The following is a 17,190-nucleotide window of genomic DNA, read 5'->3' as shown; positions in this document are numbered from 1 at the left end:
GGGAATGTTGACCAGGAGCAGGGGTTAACAGAGCACAACCTGGCCATACAGATGGGAATGTTGACCAGGAGTTGCAGGGGTTATACAGAGAACACCCTGACCACACAGAGGTGTTAATGTTGACCAGGAGCTGCAGGGGTTATACAGAGCACACCCTGGCCACACACAAAGGTGGGAATGTTGACCAGGAACAGGGGTTATACAGAGCACACCCTGGCCACACAGAGAAGGGAATGTTGACCAGGAGCAGGGGTTATACAGAGCACACCCTGGCCACACAGAGAAGGGAATGTTGACCAGGAGCTGCAGGGGGTATACAGAGCACACCCTGGCCACACAGAGATGGGAATGTTGACCAGGAGCTGCAGGGTTTATGCAGAGCACACCCTGGACACACAGAGATGGGAATGTTGACCAGGAGCTGCAGGTGTTATACAGAGCACACCCTGGCCACACAGAGATGGGAATGTTGACCAGGAGCTGCAGAGGTTGTACAGAGCACACCTGACCACACAGAGGTGGGAATGTTGACCCGGAGCTTCAGGGGTTATACAGAGCACACCCTGGCCACACACAGAGGTGGGAATGTTGACCAGGAGCAGGGGTTATACAGAGCACACCCTGGCCAAACAGAGAAGGGAATGTTGACCAGGAGCAGGGGTTATACAGAGCACACCCTGGCCACACAGAGATGGGAATGTTGACCAGGAGCAGGGTTTATACAGAGCACACCCTGGCCACACAGAGATGGGAATGTTGGCCAGGAGCTGCAGGGGTTATACAGAGCACACCCTGGCCAAACACAGATGGGAATGTTGACCAGGAGCTGCTGGGGTTAGACAGAGCACACCCTGATCACACAGTGATGGGAATGTTGACCAGGAGCAGGGGTTAACAGAGCACACCTTGGCCACTCAGATGGGAATGTTGACCAGGAGTTGTAAGGGTTATACAGAGAACACCCTGACCACACAGAGGTGGGAATGTTGACCAGGAGCAGGGATTATGCAGAGCACATCCTGGCCATACGGAGATGGGAATGTTGACCAGGAGCTGCTGGGGTTAGACCGAGCACATCGTGGACACACACAGATGGGAATCTTGACCAGGAGATGCAGGGGTTATACAGAGAACATCCTGACCACACAGTGATGGGAATGTAGACCAGGAGTTGCAGGGGTTATACAGAGCACATCCTGACCACACAGTGATGGGAATGTTGACCAGGAGCAGGGGTACACAGAGCATACCCTGGCCACACACAGATGGGAATGTTGACCAGGAGCTGCTTGGGTTAGACAGAACACACCCTGGCCACACAGTGATGGGAATGTTGACCAGGAGGAGGGGTATACAGAGCGACCCTGGCCACACAGATGGGAATGTTGACTAGGAGTTGCAGGGGTATTACAGAACACATCCTGACCACACAGATGGGAATGTTGACCAGGAGTTGCAGGGGTTATACAGATCCCACACTGGCCACACAGAGATGGGAATGTTGACCAGGAGCTGCAGGGGTTATACAGAGCACACCCTGGCCACACACAGATGGGAATGTTGACCAGGAGCTGCTGGGGTTAGACAGAGCATACCCTGGGCACACAGAGATGGGAATGTTGACCAGGAGCAGGGGTTAACAGAGCACAACCTGGCCATACAGATGGGAATGTTGACCAGGAGTTGCAGGGGTTATACAGAGAACACCATGACCACACAGAGGTGTTAATGTTGACCAGGAGCTGTAGGGGTTATACAGAGCACACCCTGGCCACACACAAAGGTGGGAATGTTGACCAGAAACAGGGGTTATACAGAGCACACCCTGGCCACACAGAGAAGGGAATGTTGACCAGGAGCAGGGGTTATACAGAGCACACCCTGGCCACACAGAGAAGGGAATGTTGACCAGGAGCTGCAGGGGGTATACCGAGCACACCCTGGCCACACAGAGATGGGAATGTTGACCAGGAGCTGCAGGGGTTATACAGAGCACACCCTGGCCACACAGAGATGGGAATGTTGACCAGGAGCTGCAGGGTTTATGCAGAGCCCACCCTGGACACACAGAGATGGGAATGTTGACCAGGAGCTGCAGGTGTTATACAGAGCACACCCTTGCCACACAGAGATGGGAATGTTGACCAGGAGCTGCAGGGGTTATACAGAGCACACCCTGCCCACACACAGAAATGGGAATGTTGACCAGGAGCTGCAGGAGTTATACAGAGCACAACCTGGCCACACAGAGATGGGAATGTTGACCAGGAGCTGCAGGAGTTATACAGAGCATACCCTGGGAACACACAGATGGGAATGTTGACCAGGAGCTGCTGGGGTTAGACAGAGCATACCCTGGGCACACAGAGATGGGAATGTTGACCAGGAGCAGGGGTTAACAGAGCACAACCTGGCCATACAGATGGGAATGTTGACCAGGAGTTGCAGGGGTTATACAGAGAACACCCTGACCACACAGAGGTGTTAATGTTGACCAGGAGCTGTAGGGGTTATACAGAGCACACCCTGGCCACACACAAAGGTGGGAATGTTGACCAGGAACAGGGGTTATACAGAGCACACCCTGGCCACACAGAGAAGGGAATGTTGACCAGGAGCAGGGGTTATACAGAGCACACCCCGGCCACACAGAGAATGGAATGTTGACCAGGAGCTGCAGGGGGTATACAGAGCACACCCTGGCCACACAGAAATGGGAATGTTGACCAGGAGCTGCAGGGGTTATACAGAGCACACCCTGGCCACACAGAGATGGGAATGTTGACCAGGAGCTGCAGGGTTTATGCAGAGCACACCTTGGACACACAGAGATGGGAATGTTGACCAGGAGCTGCAGGTGTTATACAGAGCACACCCTGGCCACACAGAGATGGGAATGTTGACCAGGAGCTGCAGGGGTTATACAGAGCACACCCTGCCCACACACAGAAATGGGAATGTTGACCAGGAGCTGCAGGAGTTATACAGAGCACAACCTGGCCACACAGAGATGGGAATGTTGACCAGGAGCTGCAGGAGTTATACAGAGCATACCCTGGGAACACACAGCTGGGAATGTTGACCAGGAGCTGCAGGGGTTATACAGAGCACACCCTGGCCACACAGAGATGGGAATGTTGACCAGGAGCTGCAGGTGTTATACAGTGCACACCCTGGCCTCACAGAGATGGGAATGTTGACCAGGAGCTGCAAGGATTATACAGAGCACACCCTGGCCTCACAGAGTTGGGAATGTTGACCAGGAGCTGCAGGAGTTATACAGAGCACATCGTGGCCACACACAGAGATGGGAATGTTGACCAGGAGCTGCAGGAGTTATACAGAGCACACCCTGGCCACACACAGAGATGGGAATGTTGACCAGGAGCTACTGGGATTATACAGTGCACATCCTGGCCACACAGAGATGGGAATGTTGACCAGGAGCTGCAGGGGTGATACAGAGCACATCCTGACCACACACAGAGATGGGAATGTTGACCAGGAGCTGCAGGAGTATACAGAGCACATCCTGGCCACACAGAGATGGGAATGTTGAACAGGAGCTGCAGGAGTATAAAGAGCACACCCTGGCCACACAGAGATGGGAATGTTAACCAGGAGCTGCAGGAGTTATACAGAGCACACCCTGGCCACACACAGAGATGGGAATGTTGACGAGGAGCTTCTGGTGTTATACAGTGCACATCCTGGCCACACAGAGATGGGAATGTTCACCAGGAGCTGAAAAGGGTTATACAGAGCACACCCTGGCCACACAGAGATGGGAATGTTGACCAGGAGCTGCTGGGGTTATACAGAGCACACCATCGACACACAGAGATGGCAATGTCGACCAGGAGCTGCAGGAGTTATACTGAGCACAGCCTGGCCACACAGAGATGGGAATGTTGACCAGGAGCTGCAGGGGTTATACAGAGCACACCATGGCCACACAGAGATGGGAATGTTGACCAGGAGCTGCTGGGGTTACACAGAGCACACCCTGGCCACACACAGCGATGAGAATGTTGACCAGGAGCTGCTGGGGTTATACAGAGCACGCCCTGGCCACACACAGAGATGCGAATGTTGACCAGGAGCTGCAGGGGTTATACAGAGCACACCCTGGCCACACAGAGATGGGAATGTTGACCAGGAGCTGCAGGGTTTATGCAGAGCACACCCTGGACACACAGAGATGGGAATGTTGACCAGGAGCTGCAGGTGTTATACAGAGCACACCCTGGCCACACAGAGATGGGAATGTTGACCAGGAGCTGCAGGGGTTATACAGAGCACACCCTGCCCACACACAGAAATGGGAATGTTGACCAGGAGCTGCAGGAGTTATACAGAGCACAACCTGGCCACACAGAGATGGGAATGTTGACCAGGAGCTGCAGGAGTTATACAGAGCATACCCTGGGAACACACAGCTGGGAATGTTGACCAGGAGCTGCAGGGGTTATACAGAGCACACCCTGGCCACACAGAGATGGGAATGTTGACCAGGAGCTGCAGGTGTTATACAGTGCACACCCTGGCCTCACAGAGATGGGAATGTTGACCAGGAGCTGCAAGGATTATACAGAGCACACCCTGGCCACACAGAGTTGGGAATGTTGACCAGGAGCTGCAGGAGTTATACAGAGCACATCGTGGCCACACACAGAGATGGGAATGTTGACCAGGAGCTGCAGGAGTTATACAGAGCACACCCTGGCCACACACAGAGATGGGAATGTTGACCAGGAGCTACTGGGATTATACAGTGCACATCCTGGCCACACAGAGATGGGAATGTTGACCAGGAGCTGCAGGGGTGATACAGAGCACATCCTGACCACACACAGAGATGGGAATGTTGACCAGGAGCTGCAGGAGTATACAGAGCACATCCTGGCCACACAGAGATGGGAATGTTGAACAGGAGCTGCAGGAGTATAAAGAGCACACCCTGGCCACACAGAGATGGGAATGTTAACCAGGAGCTGCAGGAGTTATACAGAGCACACCCTGGCCACACACAGAGATGGGAATGTTGACGAGGAGCTTCTGGTGTTATACAGTGCACATCCTGGCCACACAGAGATGGGAATGTTCACCAGGAGCTGAAAAGGGTTATACAGAGCACACCCTGGCCACACAGAGATGGGAATGTTGACCAGGAGCTGCTGGGGTTATACAGAGCACACCATCGACACACAGAGATGGCAATGTCGACCAGGAGCTGCAGGAGTTATACTGAGCACAGCCTGGCCACACAGAGATGGGAATGTTGACCAGGAGCTGCAGGGGTTATACAGAGCACACCATGGCCACACAGAGATGGGAATGTTGACCAGGAGCTGCTGGGGTTACACAGAGCACACCCTGGCCACACACAGCGATGAGAATGTTGACCAGGAGCTGCTGGGGTTATACAGAGCACGCCCTGGCCACACACAGAGATGCGAATGTTGACCAGGAGCTGCAGGGGTTATACAGAGCACACCCTGGCCACACAGAGATGGGAATGTTGACCAGGAGCTGCAGGGTTTATGCAGAGCACACCCTGGACACACAGAGATGGGAATGTTGACCAGGAGCTGCAGGTGTTATACAGAGCACACCCTGGCCACACAGAGATGGGAATGTTGACCAGGAGCTGCAGGGGTTATACAGAGCACACCCTGCCCACACACAGAAATGGGAATGTTGACCAGGAGCTGCAGGAGTTATACAGAGCACAACCTGGCCACACAGAGATGGGAATGTTGACCAGGAGCTGCAGGAGTTATACAGAGCATACCCTGGGAACACACAGCTGGGAATGTTGACCAGGAGCTGCAGGGGTTATACAGAGCACACCCTGGCCACACAGAGATGGGAATGTTGACCAGGAGCTGCAGGTGTTATACAGTGCACACCCTGGCCTCACAGAGATGGGAATGTTGACCAGGAGCTGCAAGGATTATACAGAGCACACCCTGGCCACACAGAGTTGGGAATGTTGCCCAGGAGCTGCAGGAGTTATACAGAGCACATCGTGGCCACACACAGAGATGGGAATGTTGACCAGGAGCTGCAGGAGTTATACAGAGCACACCCTGGCCACACACAGAGATGGGAATGTTGACCAGGAGCTACTGGGATTATACAGTGCACATCCTGGCCACACAGAGATGGGAATGTTGACCAGGAGCTGCAGGGGTGATACAGAGCACATCCTGACCACACACAGAGATGGGAATGTTGACCAGGAGCTGCAGGAGTATACAGAGCACATCCTGGCCACACAGAGATGGGAATGTTGAACAGGAGCTGCAGGAGTATAAAGAGCACACCCTGGCCACACAGAGATGGGAATGTTAACCAGGAGCTGCAGGAGTTATACAGAGCACACCCTGGCCACACACAGAGATGGGAATGTTGACGAGGAGCTTCTGGTGTTATACAGTGCACATCCTGGCCACACAGAGATGGGAATGTTCACCAGGAGCTGAAAAGGGTTATACAGAGCACACCCTGGCCACACAGAGATGGGAATGTTGACCAGGAGCTGCTGGGGTTATACAGAGCACACCATCGACACACAGAGATGGCAATGTCGACCAGGAGCTGCAGGAGTTATACTGAGCACAGCCTGGCCACACAGAGATGGGAATGTTGACCAGGAGCTGCAGGGGTTATACAGAGCACACCATGGCCACACAGAGATGGGAATGTTGACCAGGAGCTGCTGGGGTTACACAGAGCACACCCTGGCCACACACAGCGATGAGAATGTTGACCAGGAGCTGCTGGGGTTATACAGAGCACGCCCTGGCCACACACAGAGATGCGAATGTTGACCAGGAGCTGCTGGGGTTATACAGTGCACACCCTGGCCACACACAGAGATGAGAATGTTGACCAGGAGCTGCTGGGGTTATACAGAGCACGCCCTGGCCACACACAGAGATGCGAATGTTGACCAGGAGCTGCTGGGGTTATACAGTGCACACCCTGTCCACACAGAGATGGGAATGTTGACCAGGAGCTGCAGGGGTTATACAGAGCACACCCTGGCCACACATAGATGGGAATGTTGACCATGAGCTGCAGGGGTTATACAGAGCACACCTTGGCCACACACAGATGGGAATGTTGAACAGGAGCTGCTGGGGTTAGACAGAGCACACCTTGATCACACAGTGATGGGAATGTTGACCAGGAGCAGGGGTTAACAGAGCACACCCTGGCCACACAGATGGGAATGTTGACCAGGAGTTGCAGGGGTTATACAGAGAACACCCTGACCACACAGAGGTGGGAATGTTGACCAGGAGCAGGGATTATGCAGAGCACATCCTGGCCATACGGAGATGGGAATGTTGACCAGGAGCTGCAGGGGTTAGACAGAGCCCATCGTGGCCACACAGAGATGGGAATCTTGACCAGGACATGCAGGGGTTATACACAGAACATCCTGACCACACAGTGATGGGAATGGAGACCAGGAGTTGCAGGGGTTATACAGAGCACATCCTGACCACACAGTGATGGGAATGTTGACCAGGAGAAGGGGTATACAGAGCACACCCTGGCCACACACAGATGGGAATGTTCACCAGGAGCTGCTTGGGTTAGACAGAGCACACCATGGCCACACAGTGATGGGAATGTTGACCAGGAGCAGGGGTATACAGAGCGACCCTGGCCACACAGATGGGAATGTTGACCAGGAGTTGCAGGGGTTATACAGAGCACATCCTGACCACACAGATGGGAATGTTGACCAGGAGTTGCAGGGGTTATACAGATCCCACACTGGCCACACAGAGATGGGAATGTTGACCAGGAGCTGCAGGGGTTATACAGAGCACACCCTGGCCACACAGTGATGGGAATGTTGACCAGGAGCTGCTGGGGTTATACAGAGCACACCATCGACACACAAAGATGGGAATGTCGACCAGGAGCTGCAGGAGTTATACTGAGCGCAGCCTGGCCAGACAGAGATGGGAATGTTGACCAGGAGCTGCAGGGGTTATGCAGAGCACACCCTGGCCACACAGAGATGAGAATGTTGACCAGGAGCTGCAGGAGTTATACAGAGCACACACTGGCCACACAGAGATGGGAATGTTGACCAGGAGCTGCTGGGGTTACACAGAGCACACCCTGGCCACACACAGAGATGAGAATGTTGACCAGGAGCTGCTGGGGTTATACAGAGCACGCCCTGGCCACACACAGAGATGCGAATGTTGACCAGGAGCTGCTGGGGTTATACAGTGCACACCCTGGCCACACAGAGATGGGAATGTTGACCAGGAGCTGCAGGGGTTATACAGAGCACACCCTGGCCACACATAGATGGGAATGTTGACCAGGAGATGCAGGGGTGATACAGAGCACACCTTGGCCACACACAGATGGGAATGTTGACCAGGAGCTGCTGGGGTTGACAGAGCACAGCTTGATCACACAGAGATGGGAATGTTGACCAGGAGCAGGGGTTAACAGAGCACACCCTGGCCACACAGATGGGAATGTTGACCAGGCGTTGCAGGGGTTATACAGAGAACACCCTGACCACACAGATGTGGGAATGTTGACTAGGAGCAGGGATTATGCAGAGCACATCCTGGCCATACGGAGATGGGAATGTTGAACAGGAGCTGCAGGGGTTAGACAGAGCACATCGTGGCCACACAGAGATGGGAATCTTGACCAGGAGATGCAGGGGTTATACAGAGAACATCCTGACCACACAGTGATGGGAATGTAGACCAGGAGTTGCAGGGGTTATACAGAGCACATCCTAACCACACAGTGATGGGAATGTTGACCAGGAGCAGGGGTTATACAGAACACACCCTGGCCACACAGAGAAGGGAATGTTGACCAGGAGCAGGGGTTATACAGAGCACACCCTGGCCACACAGAGAAGGGAATGTTGACCAGGAGCTGCAGGGGTTATACAGAGCACACCCTGGCCACACAGAGATGGGAATGTTGACCAGGAGCTGCAGGGGTTATACAGAGCACACCCTGGCCACACAGAGATGGGAATGTTGACCAGGAGCTGCAGGGGTTATGCAGAGCACACCCTGGACACACAGAGATGGGAATGTTGACCAGGAGCTGCAGGGGTTATACAGAGCACATCCTGACCACATAGATGGGAATGTTGACCAGGAGTTGCAGGGGTTATACAGATCCCACACTGGCCACACAGAGATGTGAATGTTGGCCAGGAGCTGCAGGGGTTATACAGAGCACACCCTGCCCACACAGAGAAGGGAATGTTGACCAAGAGCAGCGGTTATACAGAGCACACCCTGGCCACACAGAGATGGGAATGTTTACCAGGAGCTGCAGGGGTTATACAGAGCACACCCTGGCCACCCAGAGATGGGAATGTTGACCAGGAGCTGCAGCGGTTAAACAAAGCACACCCTGGCCACACAGAGATGGGAATGTTTACCAGGAGCTGCAGGGGTTATACAGAGCACACCCTGGACACACAGAGATGGGAATGTTGACCAGGAACTGCTGGGGTTAGACAGAGCACACCTTGATCACACAGTGATGGGAATGTTGACCAGGAGCAGGGGTTAACAGAGCACACCCTGGCCACACAGATGGGAATGTTGACCAGGAGTTGCAGGGGTTATACAGAGAACACCCTGACCACACAGAGATGCGAATGTTAACCAGGAGCTGCAGGGGTTATACAGAGCACACCCTGGCCACACAGAGATGAGAATGTTGACCAGGAGCTGCAGGTGTTATACAGAGCACACCCTGGCCACACATAGATGGGAATGTTGACCAGGAGCTTCTGGTGTTACACAGAGCACACCCTGGCCACACAGAGATGGGAATGTTGACCAGGAGCTGCTGGGGTTATACAGAGCACACCATCGACACACAAAGATGGAATGTCGTCCAGGAGCTGCAGGAGTTATACAGAGCGCAGCCTGGCCACACAGAGATGGGAATGTTGACCAGGAGCTGCAGGGGTTATACAGAGCACACCCTGGCCACACAGAGATGAGAATGTTGACCAGGAGCTGCAGGAGTTATACAGAGCACACACTGGCCACACAGAGATGGGAATGTTGACCAGGAGCTGCTGGGGTTACACAGAGCACACCCTGGCCACACACAGAGATGAGAATGTTGACCAGGAGCTGCTGGGGTTATACAGAGCACGCCCTGGCCACACACAGAGATGCGAATGTTGACCAGGAGCTGCTGGGGTTATACAGTGCACACCCTGGCCACACAGAGATGGGAATGTTGACCAGGAGCTGCAGGGGTTATACAGAGCACACCCTGCCCACACATAGAAGGGAATGTTGACCAGGAGATGCAGGGGTGATACAGAGCACACCTTGGCCACACACAGATGGGAATGTTGACCAGGAGCTGCTGGGGTTGACAGAGCACACCTTGATCACACAGTGATGGGAATGTTGACCAGGAGCAGGGGTTAACAGAGCACACCCTGGCCACACAGATGGGAATGTTGACCAGGAGTTGCAGGGGTTATACAGAGAACACCCTGACCACACAGAGGTGGGAATGATGACCAGGAGCAGGGATTATGCAGAGCACATCCTGGCCATACGGAGATGGGAATGTTGAACAGGAGCTGCAGGGGTTAGACAGAGCACATCGTGGCCACACAGAGATGGGAATCTTGACCAGGAGATGCAGGGGTTATACAGAGAACATCCTGACCACACAGTGATGGGAATGTAGACCAGGAGTTGCAGGGGTTATACAGAGCACATCCTGACCACACAGTGATGGGAATGTTGACCAGGAGCAGGGGTTATACAGAACACACCCTGGCCACACAGAGAAGGGAATGTTGACCAGGAGCAGGGGTTATACAGAGCACACCCTGGCCACACAGAGAAGGGAATGTTGACCAGGAGCTGCAGGGGTTATACAGAGCACACCCTGGCCACACAGAGATGGGAATGTTGACCAGGAGCTGCAGGGGTTATACAGAGCACACCCTGGCCACACAGAGATGGGAATGTTGACCAGGAGCTGCAGGGGTTATGCAGAGCACACCCTGGACACACAGAGATGGGAATGTTGACCAGGAGCTGCAGGGGTTATACAGAGCACATCCTGACCACATAGATGGGAATGTTGACCAGGAGTTGCAGGGGTTATACAGATCCCACACTGGCCACACAGAGATGTGAATGTTGGCCAGGAGCTGCAGGGGTTATACAGAGCACACCCTGCCCACACAGAGAAGGGAATGTTGACCAAGAGCAGCGGTTATACAGAGCACACCCTGGCCACACAGAGATGGGAATGTTTACCAGGAGCTGCAGGGGTTATACAGAGCACACCCTGGCCACACAGAGATGGGAATGTTGACCAGGAGCTGCAGGGGTTAAACAAAGCACACCCTGGCCACACAGAGATGGGAATGTTTACCAGGAGCTGCAGGGGTTATACAGAGCACACCCTGGACACACAGAGATGGGAATGTTGACCAGGAGCTGCAGGGGTTATACAGAGCACACCCTGCCCACACACAGAAATGGGAATGTTGACCAGGAGCTGCAGGAGTTATACAGAGCACAAACTGGCCACACAGATGTGGGAATGTTGACCAGGAGCTGGGGTTATACAGAGCACACCCTGGCCTCACTGAGAAGGACATGTTGACCAGGAGCTGCAGGAGTTAATCAGAGCACACCCTGGCCACACAGAGATGGGAATGTTGACCAGGAGCTGCAGGTGTTATACAGAGCACAGCCTGGCCTCACAGAGATGGGAATGTTGACCAGGAGCTGCAGGGGTTATACGGAGCACACCCTGGCCACACAGAGATCGGAATGTTGACCAGGAGCTGCAGGAGATATACAGAGCACACCCTGCCCACACACAGAGATGGAAATGTTGACCAGGAACTGCTGGGGTTAGACAGAGCACCCTGGACACACAGAGATGGGAAGGTTGACCAGGAGCTGCAGGAGTTATACAGAGCACCCCCTGACCACACAGAGATGGGAAGGTTGACCAGCAGCTGCAGGAGTTATACAGAGCACCCCCTGCCCACACACAGAGATGGAAATGTTGACCAGGAGCTGCTGGGGTTATACAGAGCACACCCTGGCCACACAGAGATGGGAAGGTTGACCAGGAGCTGCAGGAGTTATACAGAGCACCCCCTGACCACACACAGAGATGGAAATGTTGACCAGGAGCTGCTGAGGTTAGACAGAGCACACCCTGGACACACAGTGATGGGAATGTTGACTAGGAGCAGGGGTTAACAGAGCACACCCTGGCCACACAGATGGGAATGATGACCAGGAGTTGCAGGGGTTATACAGAGAACACCCTGACCACACAGAGGTGGGAATGTTGACCAGGAGCAGGGATTATGCAGAGCACATCCTGGCCATACGGAGATGGGAATGTTGACCAGGAGCTGCAGGGGTTAGACAGAGCACATCGTGGCCACACAGAGATGGGAATGTTGACCAGGAGTTGCAGGGGTTATACTGATCACATCCTGACCACACAGATGGGAATGTTGACCAGGAGTTGCAGGGGTTATACTGATCACACACTGGCCACACAGAGATGGGAATGTTGACCAGGAGCTGCAGGGGTTATACAAAGCACACCCTGGCTACACACAGATGGGAATGTTGACCAGGAGCTGCTGGGGTTAGACAGAGCACACCCTGATCACACAGTGATGGGAATGTTGACCAGGAGCAGGGGTTAACAGAGCACACCCTGGCCACACAGATGGGAATGTTGACCAGGAGTTGCAGGGGTTGTAGAGAGAACACCCTGACCACACAGAGGTGGGAATGTTGACCAGGAGCTGCAGGGGTTATACAGAGCACACCCCGGCCACACACAGAGATGGGAATGTTGACCAGGAACAGAGGTTATACAGAGCACAACCTGGCCACACAGAGAAGGGAATGTTGACCAGGAGCAGGGGTTATACATAGCACACCCTGGCCACACAGAGAAGGGAATGTTGACCAGGAGCTGCAGGGGTTATACAGAGCACACCCTGGCCACACAGAGATGGGAATGTTGACCAGGAGCTGCAGGTGTTATACAGAGCACACCCTGGCCTCACAGAGATGGGAATGTTTAACAGGAGCTGCAGGGGTTATACAGAGCACACCCTGGACACACAGAGATGGGAATGTTGACCAGGAACTGCTGGGGTTAGACAGAGCACACCTTGATCACACAGTGATGGGAATGTTGACCAGGAGCAGGGGTTAACAGAGCACACCCTGGCCACACAGATGGGAATGTTGACCAGGAGTTGCAGGGGTTATACAGAGAACACCCTGACCACACAGAGATGCGAATGTTAACCAGGAGCTGCAGGGGTTATACAGAGCACACCCTGGCCACACAGAGATGAGAATGTTGACCAGGAGCTGCAGGTGTTATACAGAGCACACCCTGGCCACACATAGATGGGAATGTTGACCAGGAGCTTCTGGTGTTACACAGAGCACACCCTGGCCACACAGAGATGGGAATGTTGACCAGGAGCTGCTGGGGTTATACAGAGCACACCATCGACACACAAAGATGGAATGTCGTCCAGGAGCTGCAGGAGTTATACAGAGCGCAGCCTGGCCACACAGAGATGGGAATGTTGACCAGGAGCTGCAGGGGTTATACAGAGCACACCCTGGCCACACAGAGATGAGAATGTTGACCAGGAGCTGCAGGAGTTATACAGAGCACACACTGGCCACACAGAGATGGGAATGTTGACCAGGAGCTGCTGGGGTTACACAGAGCACACCCTGGCCACACACAGAGATGAGAATGTTGACCAGGAGCTGCTGGGGTTATACAGAGCACGCCCTGGCCACACACAGAGATGCGAATGTTGACCAGGAGCTGCTGGGGTTATACAGTGCACACCCTGGCCACACAGAGATGGGAATGTTGACCAGGAGCTGCAGGGGTTATACAGAGCACACCCTGCCCACACATAGAAGGGAATGTTGACCAGGAGATGCAGGGGTGATACAGAGCACACCTTGGCCACACACAGATGGGAATGTTGACCAGGAGCTGCTGGGGTTGACAGAGCACACCTTGATCACACAGTGATGGGAATGTTGACCAGGAGCAGGGGTTAACAGAGCACACCCTGGCCACACAGATGGGAATGTTGACCAGGAGTTGCAGGGGTTATACAGAGAACACCCTGACCACACAGAGGTGGGAATGATGACCAGGAGCAGGGATTATGCAGAGCACATCCTGGCCATACGGAGATGGGAATGTTGAACAGGAGCTGCAGGGGTTAGACAGAGCACATCGTGGCCACACAGAGATGGGAATCTTGACCAGGAGATGCAGGGGTTATACAGAGAACATCCTGACCACACAGTGATGGGAATGTAGACCAGGAGTTGCAGGGGTTATACAGAGCACATCCTGACCACACAGTGATGGGAATGTTGACCAGGAGCAGGGGTTATACAGAACACACCCTGGCCACACAGAGAAGGGAATGTTGACCAGGAGCAGGGGTTATACAGAGCACACCCTGGCCACACAGAGAAGGGAATGTTGACCAGGAGCTGCAGGGGTTATACAGAGCACACCCTGGCCACACAGAGATGGGAATGTTGACCAGGAGCTGCAGGGGTTATACAGAGCACACCCTGGCCACACAGAGATGGGAATGTTGACCAGGAGCTGCAGGGGTTATGCAGAGCACACCCTGGACACACAGAGATGGGAATGTTGACCAGGAGCTGCAGGGGTTATACAGAGCACATCCTGACCACATAGATGGGAATGTTGACCAGGAGTTGCAGGGGTTATACAGATCCCACACTGGCCACACAGAGATGTGAATGTTGGCCAGGAGCTGCAGGGGTTATACAGAGCACACCCTGCCCACACAGAGAAGGGAATGTTGACCAAGAGCAGCGGTTATACAGAGCACACCCTGGCCACACAGAGATGGGAATGTTTACCAGGAGCTGCAGGGGTTATACAGAGCACACCCTGGCCACACAGAGATGGGAATGTTGACCAGGAGCTGCAGGGGTGAAACAAAGCACACCCTGGCCACACAGAGATGGGAATGTTTACCAGGAGCTGCAGGGGTTATACAGAGCACACCCTGGACACACAGAGATGGGAATGTTGACCAGGAGCTGCAGGGGTTATACAGAGCACACCCTGCCCACACACAGAAATGGGAATGTTGACCAGGAGCTGCAGGAGTTATACAGAGCACAAACTGGCCACACAGATGTGGGAATGTTGACCAGGAGCTGGGGTTATACAGAGCACACCCTGGCCTCACTGAGAAGGACATGTTGACCAGGAGCTGCAGGAGTTAATCAGAGCACACCCTGGCCACACAGAGATGGGAATGTTGACCAGGAGCTGCAGGTGTTATACAGAGCACAGCCTGGCCTCACAGAGATGGGAATGTTGACCAGGAGCTGCAGGGGTTATACGGAGCACACCCTGGCCACACAGAGATCGGAATGTTGACCAGGAGCTGCAGGAGATATACAGAGCACACCCTGCCCACACACAGAGATGGAAATGTTGACCAGGAACTGCTGGGGTTAGACAGAGCACCCTGGACACACAGAGATGGGAAGGTTGACCAGGAGCTGCAGGAGTTATACAGAGCACCCCCTGACCACACAGAGATGGGAAGGTTGACCAGCAGCTGCAGGAGTTATACAGAGCACCCCCTGCCCACACACAGAGATGGAAATGTTGACCAGGAGCTGCTGGGGTTATACAGAGCACACCCTGGCCACACAGAGATGGGAAGGTTGACCAGGAGCTGCAGGAGTTATACAGAGCACCCCCTGACCACACACAGAGATGGAAATGTTGACCAGGAGCTGCTGGGGTTAGACAGAGCACACCCTGGACACACAGTGATGGGAATGTTGACTAGGAGCAGGGGTTAACAGAGCACACCCTGGCCACACAGATGGGAATGATGACCAGGAGTTGCAGGGGTTATACAGAGATCACCCTGACCACACAGAGGTGGGAATGTTGACCAGGAGCAGGGATTATGCAGAGCACATCCTGGCCATACGGAGATGGGAATGTTGACCAGGAGCTGCAGGGGTTAGACAGAGCACATCGTGGCCACACAGAGATGGGAATGTTGACCAGGAGTTGCAGGGGTTATACTGATCACATCCTGACCACACAGATGGGAATGTTGACCAGGAGTTGCAGGGGTTATACTGATCACACACTGGCCACACAGAGATGGGAATGTTGACCAGGAGCTGCAGGGGTTATACAAAGCACACCCTGGCTACACACAGATGGGAATGTTGACCAGGAGCTGCTGGGGTTAGACAGAGCACACCCTGATCACACAGTGATGGGAATGTTGACCAGGAGCAGGGGTTAACAGAGCACACCCTGGCCACACAGATGGGAATGTTGACCAGGAGTTGCAGGGGTTGTAGAGAGAACACCCTGACCACACAGAGGTGGGAATGTTGACCAGGAGCTGCAGGGGTTATACAGAGCACACCCCGGCCACACACAGAGATGGGAATGTTGACCAGGAACAGAGGTTATACAGAGCACAACCTGGCCACACAGAGAAGGGAATGTTGACCAGGAGCAGGGGTTATACATAGCACACCCTGGCCACACAGAGAAGGGAATGTTGACCAGGAGCTGCAGGGGTTATACAGAGCACACCCTGGCCACACAGAGATGGGAATGTTGACCAGGAGCTGCAGGTGTTATACAGAGCACACCCTGGCCTCACAGAGATGGGAATGTTTAACAGGAGCTGCAGGGGTTATACAGAGCACACCCTGGCCACACAGAGATGGGAATGTTGACCAGGAGCTGCAGGGGTTATACAGAGCACACCCTGGCCACACAGAGATGGGAATGTTGACCAGGAGCTGCAGGGGTTATACAGAGCACACCCTGGCCACACAGAGATGGGAATGTTGACCAGGAGCTGCAGGGGTTATACAGAGCACACCCTGCCCACACACAGACATGGGAATGTTGACCAGGAGCTGCAGGAGTTATACAGAGCACAAACTGGCCACACAGATGTGGGAATGTTGACCAGGAGCTGGGGTTATACAGAGCACACCCTGGCCTCACTGAGAAGGACATGTTGACCAGGAGCTGCAGGAGTTAATCAGAGCACAC

The sequence above is a fragment of the Scyliorhinus torazame genome, chromosome 5 (assembly GCF_047496885.1).
Source record: "Scyliorhinus torazame isolate Kashiwa2021f chromosome 5, sScyTor2.1, whole genome shotgun sequence".
Taxonomy (NCBI): Eukaryota; Metazoa; Chordata; class Chondrichthyes; order Carcharhiniformes; family Scyliorhinidae; genus Scyliorhinus; species Scyliorhinus torazame.
This window is presented reverse-complemented; position numbering follows the sequence as displayed.